The sequence below is a fragment of the Anabrus simplex genome, chromosome 5 (assembly GCF_040414725.1).
Source record: "Anabrus simplex isolate iqAnaSimp1 chromosome 5, ASM4041472v1, whole genome shotgun sequence".
NCBI lineage: Eukaryota > Metazoa > Arthropoda > Insecta > Orthoptera > Tettigoniidae > Anabrus > Anabrus simplex.
This window is the reverse complement of record NC_090269.1, coordinates 11,775,291-11,789,278: the sequence shown is the minus strand read 5'-3', so window position 1 is coordinate 11,789,278 and position 13,988 is coordinate 11,775,291.

Below are 13,988 nucleotides of genomic sequence, written 5' to 3'. Positions count from 1 at the left end.
GCTACAACTGCAATCGAAGAGGGCTATGATATGGGATGAGTTATACTCAACTGATGCGATGTTAAACAGAGATTGGACACGTGGTGGATATGATCTGAGGCATACAGTGACCAGGTTTGCCGTACACGGGTTCCACCATAAGATGTGCAGAACCATAGGATTTCACAAGCCAGGACCAGGTTACGTAAGTGTATTCTGCGACCAACGATGCGATATATACCATGCCATCGAATGTGTCCATAGAAAAGGAAGCTTGGCACAATTGTGTCAATAACTGATGATGTTTTGCACGCATTGATTGCATATTATTATTACTGATGTATATCTATGTGTATTTAAGTGTATATATTATGACCATTTGGTTGCAATAAATTTATTATTATTAATAATTTACCAAGGGAGATGTTCAATAAATGTCCAATTTATTTGCAATCATTTAAGAAAAGGCTAGGAAAACATGAACTGTTTTGTAGTTTTAGAGTTAGAGTTGTGTCTAAAGTTTTGGTTTTAGATTCTTTTGTTTCGCGTGCAACTGTGTCCTTGTGGCACCCCATATTGTGTGGGAAGCAGTTGATCATCAAAATAAATAATAAAAATAAGTAATTGTATGTATCTACGCGTCGCACTATGGATATGATATACACGATTCCTATTGTCATTGGGACTGTCATCTCTTAGCCTAGCGAACCCAAAAACTGTAAATTCAACACTGATCTCGGTCACTTCGGACCTTTTTTTCTCACCCCTTCTGACCCGCATACTGATGGAGGCCGAACTTAAACTTTAACACGATCCAGAATGTCACAATTCGTCTCAGTGACCCCGAAAAGTATGGATTCGGGCCGATGACCTCGATGTTAGGCCCCTTTAAACAACAATCATCATCATCATCATCATCAAAAGCATGGATTCGACACTGATATTGCTCGTTTTTGATGATTTGTACACGTCACTCCCTCCCAACCCCAAATCGTTGGGGTGCTAAGGGTGTCTTACCCCAGATATATTTTTCAGCAGATAGTAAGTCATCTTTGTATCAAATTTGGTTTAGAACTATGCTGGAACATACATACATACATACATACATACATACATACATACATACATACATACATACATACATACATACATACATACATACATAATGTCGGTCATTTTCGACAGTTTCATTTTAACCCCTTTTCAACCCCCATGTCGATGGTGGCTGATCTTGGGAGTTAAATGCCATCCGGGGTGTCACTATTCATCTCAGCAGCCCCGAATACTATGGATTCAACGCTAATATAGGTCGTTTTCAATTATCTTTACATGCCCACTTCACCCCTAGGTATTTCTCCCTAGGTAGTATTAAGTCATGCGTGTACCAAGTTTTATTGAAATTGCAAGTTTGCCCGTAGGCAATCGTTTAGCTTCACGTAAAGATATTGCTTCTTAACTGTACGCAACGGGCTAAGTACAAAATGTATTGCTGGCTAGGTAAACCATCGACTGCAATTATTGGAGTGATAATTTAATCATTTTATTTTATAATTACGCAAAGTTGACTGAACTTAGGGCCTATCAATGCCTCACGATTCACCGGCAGGTCATTCCGGACAGAATAAAACGAAAATCAAGCAAATCGGTCCAGTAGAACAGACGGACTGGACGAAACTGTTTTCAGTAAACGTGTTTAATATTTATAGACGTGTCCCCTTTCCTACTATAACACTAAAGGAAGTCATTGGGGCTGTACGGTTCTTGCGTAGCAGTGTGAGCTTTTTATACAAAAAAATCTCAATTTCGACCAAAAGTGGAGCAGCGTGATTCTTACAGCCAACCCTTCAATTCCTGTTCGTTATTGTTTGTTTTTAGAACTTGATATTGTTCGCTGGTCCCCCTTGAAAGTATTCTGGGTGCACCCCTGTTCCCCGTTGTCCATCATATATATTATTGGTGTTATACACTGACTGACAGAGCAAATGCAACACCAAGAAGGAGTGGTCAGAACTTTATGCCAATTGCAGGGTAGACTGACGTCACTGAGGTATGCTCATGATGTGAAATGCGCCGCTGTGCTGCGCACGTAGCGAACGATAAATGGGACACGGCGTTGGCGAATGGCCCACTTCGTACCGTGATTTCTTAGCCGACAGTCATTGTAGAACGTGTTGTCGTGTGCCACAGGACACGTGTATAGCTAAGAATGCCAGGCCGCCGTCAACGGAGGCATTTCCAGCAGACAGACGACTTTACGAGGGGTATGGTGATCGGGCTGAGAAGGGCAGGTTGGTCGCTTCGTCAAATCGCAGCCGATACCCATAGGGATGTGTCCACGGTGCAGCGCCTGTGGCGAAGATGGTTGGCGCAGGGACATGTGGCACGTGCGAGGGGTCCAGGCGCAGCCCGAGTGACGTCAGCACGCGAGGATCGGCGCATCCGCCGCCAAGTGGTGGCAGCCCCGCACGCCACGTCAACCGCCATTCTTCAGCATGTGCAAGACACCCTGGCTGTTCCAATATCGACCAGAACAATTTCCCGTCGATTGGTTGAAGGAGGCCTGCACTCCCGGCGTCCGCTCAGAAGACTACCATTGACTCCACAGCATAGACGTGCACGCCTGGCATGGTGCCGGGCTAGAGCGACTTGGATGAGGGAATGGCGGAACGTTGTGTTCTCCGATGAGTCACGCTTCTGTTCTGTCAGTGATAGTCACCGCAGACGAGTGTGGCGTCGGCGTGGAGAAAGGTCAAATCCGGCAGTAACTGTGGAGCGCCCTACCGCTAGACAATGCGGCATCATGGTTTGGGGCGCTATTGCGTATGATTCCACGTCACCTCTAGTGCGTATTCAAGGCACGTTAAATGCCCACTGCTACGTGCAGCATGTGCTGCGGCCGGTGGCACTCCCGTACCTTCAGGGGCTGCCCAATGCTCTGTTTCAGCAGGATAATGCCCGCCCACACACTGCTCGCATCTCCCAACAGGCTCTACGAGGTGTACAGATGCTTCCGTGGCCAGCGTACTCTCCGGATCTCTCACCAATCGAACACGTGTGGGATCTCATTGGACGCCGTTTGCAAACTCTGCCCCAGCCTCGTACGGACGACCAACTGTGGCAAATGGTTGACAGAGAATGGAGAACCATCCCTCAGGACACCATCCGCACTCTTATTGACTCTGTACCTCGACGTGTTTCTGCGTGCATCGCCGCTCGCGGTGGTCCTACATCCTACTGAGTCGATGCCGTGCGCATTGTGTAACCTGCATATCGGTTTGAAATAAACATCAATTATTCGTCCGTGCCGTCTCTGTTTTTTCCCCAACTTTCATCCCTTTCGAACCACTCCTTCTTGGTGTTGCATTTGCTCTGTCAGTCAGTGTATTATGGTATATTATGCGTAAAATAAATTCCAAAAATGCTTTGGTAAACTGTCAATTGCGGAAAGGAGACTGTGCATACAAAGGCTCACAGATGAAACTTCCAAGCCGAGGAGATGAACAGCATTAGGACAATTCATTAAACCAAGACCGATTACAGTATCTCCGACCGCAATATGAAAACCAAAATGACAGAAGTCATAGAGAAGCAGCTGCCGACTGCTTAAGGTTATGGAGTAATCTAAATAACTTCATTTCGACGCGAAGGCTTCACATATTAGATTACTTTCCTCCAGGAACTCCACAATTAATGAATCGGTAGGATAACACTTACGGTAGTCTCTGCCTGTCGTAAGAGGCGACTAAAAGAGGCCCCAGGGGCTCAACTTGGGAGCGTGGCTTAGCGACCACGGAGAGCTTAGCTGGGTCCTGGCAATGCTTCCACTTACTTGTGTCAGGCTCCTCACTTTCGTTATCATATCCATCCTCCCTTGGTCAACTCTTGTTATTTTCCGACCCCGACGGTATTAGGGGATTCGAAGCCTAGAGAGACTTGTCTTTCTGCTTGTACTACCTCTTAAAATAGTAATCTCCACCACACCACCACCACCACATTCCAAAATCAATGTTAAAAACATAATGTGTGTTTTGTCTAAAATAATTGAAATGATGAGAAATAAACAGGAATGAGGTTACTAAATAATGCATATAAATAAATAAATAAATAAATAAATAAATAAATAAATAAATAATATTTATTTATGTATTTATTTATTTATGTATTTATGTATTTATTTATTTATTTATTTATTTATTTATTTATTTATTTATTTATTTATTTATTTATTTATTTATTTATTTAATAATAGATACGTTTTCTCTAACAAACACCTTTGCCTACGATACGCGCCAGGTATCAGTAAAACTTATGAAAGTTTGCAAAAGAAGGAGCCTGGTGTCATTGGGCTCGTAAATTCTCATTTCGTCATTTAAGGTGCATGTTCGCTTCAGAACATGTTGATGTTGACAACGGTCCACTATTTAGAGATTAAGTTTGAATACATTTGAGGGTGCCCTCAGAGATAACCTCACCCTCATTACATAACATCCATAATGCTGCAATATTTTTATGATCAAAAGTACTCATAGAGCAACGTTTTGACTCCCGATATCTGTGGGATACAAGGCTTTCCTGGCCAAATATGCAGCTGGCTTTAATAATTTATTCTTCTTCAAAATGAAATAGGTCTCTCAAGTCTGAAAAATTAGCTTGAATAGTAATGAACTATCACGTTGTCTTATCTTCAGGAATGTTCAACATATTCTCACGAGGGAAGTACCCCGGCTCGAACGGCTAAAACCGACAGAAAGTGGGCTTAAAGTATACAGTCGTACCTATGTCAATAGCTATCAAGACCATCCATCTGTAAAAGTAAGTGTTCGGTCGCCAGCGCCATCTGACAGTCAGCGCATTGGAGCTGTACACGCAGTGCCAGTTGCAGTGTGTCGTAGTATAGTGCACACACAAACGTCCGACATGAGTGGGTGGAAGCCAATCAACCCTGTGAATGTTGTGAAGTTGCTGCGCGAAAAGGTACGCTGACGCTACACACTGGATAGTGAAGATGTAAGTGGAGTGGAGGATGGGCCATTTGCATGCATGTTGTATGATATCATAACGCAGAAATACGATGGATATGTAACATAACTACATACCGAGACATTGGAGAGTAATGGCGACTGTGAGGCGGACGGCGTAGAAGAAACAGCACATGATTTGAGGGTTCCAACCGTACCAACAATCCAGCAACGGAAAGAACTACACATGACAATGATTTCGCTCCTCCACCCCCAAAACGTGTACGAACAAGTGTGATACAGAGTATTGATGACCGAACATTGGACAACATTTATGAGGATTATTATAATCGCGGTTACAATTCTTATCAGAAACTAATGACGCGTTATAGCTGCATTAGATCGAAATCAAACTGCAAGGTAATTTTATATTATGTGACGCGCAAAAAGCAAGACCAGGTCTGTTCAAGGGAAACAAAACATTAAAATTGAAGGCTTTAAAAGAGTCTGTAAAAGCACAATTTGACAGAGCTAGAGATGGCCCACTACTGGTACATTCAAGCGTGGGCTCTGCAGGCAGCTAGAGCAGTTTCTCTGGACAATTTTAAAGCTTCGTTGCATTTTGTCAGAGTCTTCAAAGACGAATATAATATTTTGTCCTGACATATCACTCTGTTCATGGCTCGCAAAGAGATTGAAGAAGAGCATGTTATTATACAAACAGCACAAACATTTGTGGCAGACGTTAACATGATTTTTTCAAGACGGGAATATAATGAAGGAATGCTTGTGGAATAGTGATCAGAGCCAATTTTTTATGAACTAACGTCTTCTGCACTACTCTCAAACAGAGCGGAAAAATCAACAGTTGGTCTGGTACAGTCTGTGTATAATTCTACGCATAGTTACACAATTGATATGGCTGTGTCCATGAACGGCAAATTAGCGAACAAACTTTACATTTGTCTGCAGGAAAAGGATGGAACGTTTGGTCCCCAGGTTGCAAAGAAAGTGACAACAATGTGTCCACGGAACATCCATGTTGAAGTGAGTAAAAGTGGGAAAATGACTAAAGCACATATGAAGAGCTTTTTAATTCGGTCCTCGCTGAACATGTTGGTGAGGAAAGTCGATTACTTTGCGATTCCTGGTCAGGACACAAAGACTACAGCGTCATTGAAGAATGCTTTCCAAATAAAGATATTACATTAAAGATATTGCCACCAAAGACAACCAAATACTGTCATCCTCTGGATGTATATCTTTTTAGGCAATACAAGCTCTATGTTAGACTTCTTGTTGATCTTGTATGTTTGCAAATAGATATCACGCAGGCCACGTTACATGATCGATACTTCATCATCCGTCTTCACTCCGTCATCTACAACCATCTGCACCGTGATACAGACCTACGTTAACATACGCATGGCAAAGGTCAGGTTATGATGTGGATGTTCCTGTTGCTTCGTTTGACAATGTGATCACCGTGGCATTTGAGTTTGGACTATTGCAAGGCGGGAACATTGTAAATAATGTAGTATGTCTACATGTTGCCCTTGTTAAGTGTGCAAACTGTTCCATTCCGCTGTGTTTTAATCACTTCTTTGAAACTCCACATTTACACTTCGACGTCGAATAAAGGACAACACAGTTTCATCTATTGTGGGAGAGATGACTATGTCAACACTGTATTGCATGTGTTGAGAGTTCTTGTTGCAAGCACGTGTTCAACCTTTTGCCAGATGATACTGCACTAGATCTCTTTCTAGTTACTATAATGGTCCGACGTGCCCGTTGCACGGTAGTTTCTGCTGCGAATTGTGTTTCTGCAATCTTTGTACGCCGTAACTTCCAAACGTTGATTGTACACTAATGCTGAGTTTTACAGATAAATGCCCTTGATGCGTAGTAGAACAGACATATCTTCGTATGTCAAGCGCACTTCCAGTCGGTTTTAAGCCGTTCGAGCTGGGGTACTTCCCTCGTCAGTGACAAAGATGTCTGCTTAACGTCTAAAATGACAAATTTGTATAAAATCGGTGGCCCTTTATGGAGATGAATACTGGTCTACAACATCGAAGCATCGAAGCACTTCATCCAGTTGAAATTAAGATGCTACGGAGGTCCAATGGCTTGAGTCGACTAGAGCATATCAGAACGGTGCTGTGCGGAAGAAATTCTAAGTTTGCTCCAATGACAGAGAAACTGAATGAATCACGTCTGCGATGGAATGAGCATGTACTCCGTGACAGTGAAATCATAGTTGCAAAGATTGCCTTTCAACTGAATATGGAGGGTCGCCGACCTCGAGGGCGACCTCAAACACGCTGGCTGGATAGGGTGGAAGATGAATTGCGGCTCACCAAGCTCGGCCCTAGGGGCGTTATGGATCGACTGAAGTGGAGAAAACACTGCTAGAAGGCAGACCTGACATAAGTGGAAACACGCAAAGATGATGATGATGATGACGATGATGATGATGATTGCGATGTCCTAATTTCTAAGTTTTTGGTGGAGCTTAGGCTGAGTAAACATATTGTACTTCGCTAAAAGGGTAATCATAATAAATCGAATTATGCATTAAGCTATTTTGCACCATTCAATGTCCCTTATAGAATAAAAGTAATTCCCTTATGGATGACATTCAATCGTGATCGTGAAGACATAGAACAATATCCCTGTTCACAAGATGAAAAGGAGGTATATACAATGTTACATGAGATTTTAATGAATAAATTTAAAATGGTTTTATTTTAAAAAAAATGAGAACAATGTTTGGATATTTTCAAACTACGCAGGTTGAAGTGGATCTTTTCCATAAGCACTTCGCATGTTTCTGCCATGCAGCACCAGGCATGACTAGTCGGCAAGGGGCTTCACTTCTCTCCTACCCATAAGTCGATCCAGTTATCCTTGTAGTTCAATGGTTGGTAGCCAACCACTAAGAGAGAATGACACAGAGAGGTGAAGGAACCCTGAATCCCTGAACTGAGACCTACTTTCACAACGAAAAGCACTCTCGGCAGATTCTTTGTGATAGGAGAAACAGAATTACAACAAATCTCATTGGAGATAATACACGACACAATATATAGAATACCATAACAGGATGTAGGTATGAATTTCCATATTAAACCAAATGTCTTGAAAATCCCTCAAAACTTAGGCAAATAACACTGCAAACGTAAGTAATTTATTATCATCACTTCACTGCAGTTCACTGTCAGTTAACAAAGCTGTTAATGGTTAGCTCATGCAGAATAGGGTTAGGTGAGATACGCTGAAAATATTGACTATTAGCTTATTTTTGTAAAAAATATCACAATCCAAGGAGAGGAAATCAAAACTCTGAGATTTGCCGATGATATTGTTATTTTATCTCAGACTGCAGAAGATCTGGAGAAGTTGCTGAATGGTATGGACAGAGTCTTGGAGTCTTGGAGTACAAGATGAAAATAAGTCCGAAACAAAAGTAATGAAGTGCAGCCGAACGAAGGCAGGTGATGCAGGAAATATTAGATTAGGAAATGAAGTCTTAAAGGAAGTAGATTAATATTGTTACTTGTGTAGTAAAATAACTAACGATGGTAGAAGTAAGAGGACATTAAATGCAGACTACCACAAGCAAGGAAGGATTTTCTTAAGAAATTTGCTCACTTCGAACGTTGATATGGGAAGAAAGATGTTTTTGAAGACTTTCTTCTGGAGTGTGGTATTGTATGGAAGTGAAACATGGACGATAAGAGCTCAGAGAGAGAAAAGAAGGTTTTGAAATGTGGTGTTACAGAAGAATGCAGAAGGTGAGATGGACAGGTCGAATCACGAATGAAGAGATATTGATTCGAATTGGTGAGAGGAGATCGATTTGGCTAAATTTGACCAGAAGAATACATATAATGATAGAACACATCTTAAGACACCCAGGACTTGTTCAGTTAGTTTTTGGGAGAAGTGTAGGTGGTAAGAACGGTAGGAGTAGATTAAGGTATGTATATGACAAGAAGATTACAGCAGATGTAGGATGTAGTAGTTATGTAGAAACGAAAAGATATCACAGGATAGGGTGGCATGGAAAGCTGCATCAAACCCGTGTATGGACTGATGACTCAAACAAAAACAGTATTGGTACGTAACAGAAGGTTATAAATTAGGATGATGTATGCAAAAATGTGGGAATAAGTTATATAACACCAAGTTGCTAAGTAATGAACACAGTTATCAGATGACGGAACAACAATGGCTTTTCTATTTATTTATTTATTTATTTATTTATTTATTTATTTATTTATTTATTTATTTATTTATTTATTTATTTATTTATTTATTTATTTATTTCAGGCGACATCGATGTCCACATCGCCAGGAACCCGAAGGTCCTCCCTTCGACCTGCAGGCTGATTCCAGTCTGAGTGGGGTGATATCACAGTCACACGCCGCCTACCATGCGTACAGCCCGGACCAGATTGAGCGTCCAAGAGTCCAGCGCCTCCACACGGTGCTCGGCGTCCCGCCGGGTCATGTGGAGTCTGTCACTGCGTACCGCGCCGACTACGACGAGAAACACGCTGAACGTCAGACAACGTAAGTTTCTATTCATTTCGTTATGCTAAGTTTATAATTCTTTTCCGTAATTTATTACAATAGAGTGTCTTCCAAACGTTTCCCAAATTCAATGTTAAAAGTCAAGAGGAGAAAACGAGAGTACTCCTAATTCCCCATTTTTTCCGCTATCTCCATCACCAGGGAATAACTATTAATCGATTATCTAACTTATGCCATGATTACGATGCACTTAACGCAATGTGATGTGGCATGACGTAAAAGTTGAACACTTTGCAATACATGATCCCCCTCAGTAGGTGCTGTATTACGTCACCACACTCCAAGCTCGTATTACCAGCAAGGAGAGCAAAATAAAGGGAGAAGAGGGCGCTAATAGAAATCGGCTGGCCTGCCGGATTGCATGGGTGCTCTTTACAGGTGCACATAGACCTCTCTTAACTTGAGGGTTTTGATCTGGCGAGATGTAAGTTTGTTGAAGATTTCATAATCCAATAGTCTAGTTCAGTCACTATTCTGGCAGAGGTTTGCTAGGTAGATCTGAGACAGTCGTAAAGTATCTTTTATATCAGAATCTTCATCTTTGAGCATGCATTCGGAAGATGTTGGCTTCGAATCCCACCGTCGGCAGCCCTGAAGATGGTTTTCCGTTGTTTCCCATTTTCATACCAGGCAAATGCTGCGGCTGTACTTAAATTAACGTCATGACCACTTCCTTCCCAGTCCTTTGCTATCTAATCATCACCGCAAACCTACGTTTTTGTGACGTTAAATCGCCAGCAAAAAGAATATTCGTTAATTGGAAGATCATTTTACGCATCAACAAATCAATCAATCAGTCAATCGATCAATCAATCAATCGTCAATGATGTCATCAATGATCTGCTGTCGCCCAGGTAGCAGATTCCCTATCAATTGTTTACCTAGCTCTTTCTTAAACATAACTTGGAAAATTATGGAACATTTTCCTTGATAATTTATTCCAATCCCTTACTCCTCGTCCTACAAATGAATATTTGCCCTAATTTGTCCTCTTGAATTCCAACTGTACCTATCCTACCTTTGAAAGCTCCACTCATATTTATTCCTTTATTAATGTCATTGCACGCCAACTCTCCACTGACAGCTCGGAACATACCGCTTAGTCGAGTATCTCGTTTCCTTACTCCCAAGTCTTCCCAGCCCAAAGTTTGCAACATTTTCGAAACACTACTCTTTGGCTGGAAATCACCAAGGACAAATCCTGCTGCCTTCCTTTGGATCGTTTCCAGTTATCATATAGGAGTCCTGGTGAGGGTCCCATACACTGGAACCAAGCCGCGGTCTGACCAGAGCCTTATACGCCCTCTCTTGCACACTACTACAACCCCTAAATACCCCCATAAGCATGTGAAGAGATCTGTAACCTTTCTTTACAACTTTGGTAATGTGATTACTCCCAGTTAAGATAATTCCTTATATTAATGATCCCCATGAGGTACTATCAATCCATTGGTTCCGTTTGAGGCATTTTGTGCTTTCCTAGATTCCGACTGTATCTGTATTTTACATGTTTTATGTAACGTATTTGATGTATTATTTAATTTCTGGTGTTTAATATTACACTTTGTTTTCGTTTTTCAGATACAGATACGAAGATCATCTACACCTTGAAGGTGACTTCTACGGATCACCACACGCACGAGATGACTACAAACCAGTGAAAGGCGAGAGGTCGCCTGTTGTTCGCCATGACGATCACTTGAGACCAGAAGGTGAATTCACTGGCCAAAGTCACTTGAGAGAGGAATTCAGAGTTGTCCGCGGTGAGCGGGCGGAGGTCAGGCGTCATGAAGATCACCTGCATTTGGAAGGTGACTTCTATGGATCACCTCATGCAAGAGACGACTACAAGCCAGTAAAAGGTGAAAGAGCGCCTGTTGTTCGTCGTGAAGACCATTTGAAACCAGAGGGTGAATTTACTGGTCAAAGTCACCTGAAAGAGGAGTTCCAGTACGTTCGCGGAGAAAGGGCAGAAATAAAGAGGCATGAGGATAATCTTCGACTGGAGGGTGAGTTCGCAGGACAAAGTCGAGTACGGGAAGAATTCCAGGTCGTAAGAGGAGAACGAGCTGAATCGGTAAGGCGTACGGACAATCTTAAGATGGAAGGTGAATTCACCGGTCAAAGAAGGAACGAATACACTGTCGTAAGAGGAGAGCGCGCAGAAATCAAGAAGCATGAAGATCACTTAAAAATGGAAGGAGAATTCACAGGCACAAGACGAGATGAATACACAGCAGTTAAAGGTGAGAGGGGGCCAGTTAGGAGGCCTGAAGACAATCTCAGGTCCGAAGGTGAATTCATTGCGGCAAGAAAGGATGAATATGGTGTTACTACAGGTGACAGGTCACCAATGAGAAAACCTGAAGACAATTTGAAGACTGAAGGACCTTTTACAGGAGAGAAAAGGAATGATTTTACTGCTACAAAAGGAGATAGAGCGCTTGTACGTAAACCTTCAGATAATCTGAAACCAGAAGGGGAGTTTGAAAGACCACAACCTTCAAAAATTGGTATTGGTGAGAGAAGTGATATTGTTAAGCATCCAGACAATTTAAAACTAGAAGGTGATTTCGACAGACCAGATTCATCAAAATATACTCCAGGAGAGCGGGCAGAAGTTAAGAGACCTCAAGATAATCTAAGACCAGAAGGAGATTTTGAAAGACATCAACCCGAGAAATACGTTCCTGGCGAGCGTCCTGATATGATCAAACATCCTGATAACCTTAAACTGGAAGGTGGTTTCGAAAGACCAGAACATTCAAAATTTGGTCCTGGAGAGAGAGCTGATGTGAAGAGACCTCAAGATAATCTAAGACCAGAAGGAGATTTTGAGAGACATCAACCTGACAAATACGTCTCTGGCGAGCGTCCTGGTATGATCAAACATCCTGATAACCTGAAACTAGAAGGTGGTTTCGAAAGACCAGAACATTCAAAATTTGGTCCTGGAGAGAGAGCTGATGTGAAGAGACCTCAAGATAATCTAAAACCAGAAGGAGATTTTGAGAGACACCAACCTGACAAATACGTCCCTGGCGAACGTCCTGGTATGATCAAACATCCTGATAATCTTAAATTAGAAGGTGGTTTTGATAGACCGGAACATTCAAAGTTTGGTCCTGGAGAGAGAGCTGATGTGAAGAGACCTCGAGATAATCTAAAACCAGAAGGAGATTTCGAGAGACGTCAGCCTGACAAATACGTCCCTGGCGAACGTCCTGGTATGATCAAACATCCGGATAACCTTAAACTAGAAGGTGGTTTCGAAAGACCAGAACATTCAAAGTTTGGTCCTGGAGAGAGAGCTGATGTGAAGAGACCTCAAGATAATCTAAAACCAGAAGGAGATTTTGAAGGGAGCCCCAGATCCAGAGATGATTTTAAACCAACGAGAGGAGAACGTGCTGATGTGAAGAAGCCACAGGACAATTTGAAGCCAGAAGGAGAGTTCGGCGGAAGTCCACGATCCAGAGATGACTTTAAACCAACTAAAGGAGACAGAGCTGGTGTCAAAAAGCCTCAGGACAATCTTAGACCAGAGGGTGAATTTGAAAGACCAGAACCAAGTAAATACTCGCCTGGTGAACGTCCTGATAAAATTAAACACCCTGATAATTTGAAACTGGAAGGAGGATTTGACCGACCAGAGCCTACAAAAGTTGGACCAGGGGAAAGAGCAGAAGTGAAGAAACCAAAGGACAATTTAAAGCCAGAAGGAGACTTCATGGGTAAAAAGAACGACGAATTTCCGATTGTTAAAGGGGAACGAGCTGTCGTGAAAAAACCTGAAGATAACTTGAAACCCGAAGGCGAATTTATTGGTGAGAGAAAGAATGAATACACGGTTGTTAGAGGAGAGAGAGCTGAAATAAGACGGCATGAAGATCATCTGAAAATGGAAGGCGAGTTCACAGGACAGAGAAGGGAAGAATACACAGCAATTCGAGGTGAACGAGCAGAGGTGCGACGCCACGAGGACCATCTCAAGACGGAAGGAATATTTACATGTAAGTACCAATTTTATAGAATAAATCTGCAGTTCTTACTTCCACAAGCAGGTGAATGAGGGATAGTGCGTCTGAGTTCTGATCCTGGCCGAAGTAGCAGGTAACAACCTTGGCACTCCATCTCATTAATTATCTATATTGGTTCGATCAGCATAATTACAAACTGTCCATAAAAGTTCCTCTTCGCTGATAGATGGCAGCAAAACCGAACGTCCAAATTGATACATAGGCGTTCTAAACGGTGGGCCTACAGCACGGTATCAGACACTATATTATTATTCTTCTTGTTTTCGAATGGGTCTACTATGGACCACGTTAAGCATCATTCATTTACGGTTCTTCCTCTTTCGATCGGCCCAGTACTTCTTCATCCTTTCGGAGTGGACTTCTTTACGTTCTCGTGACCAGTTGTTGCCGGTCCGTTTTTTGCTACTTT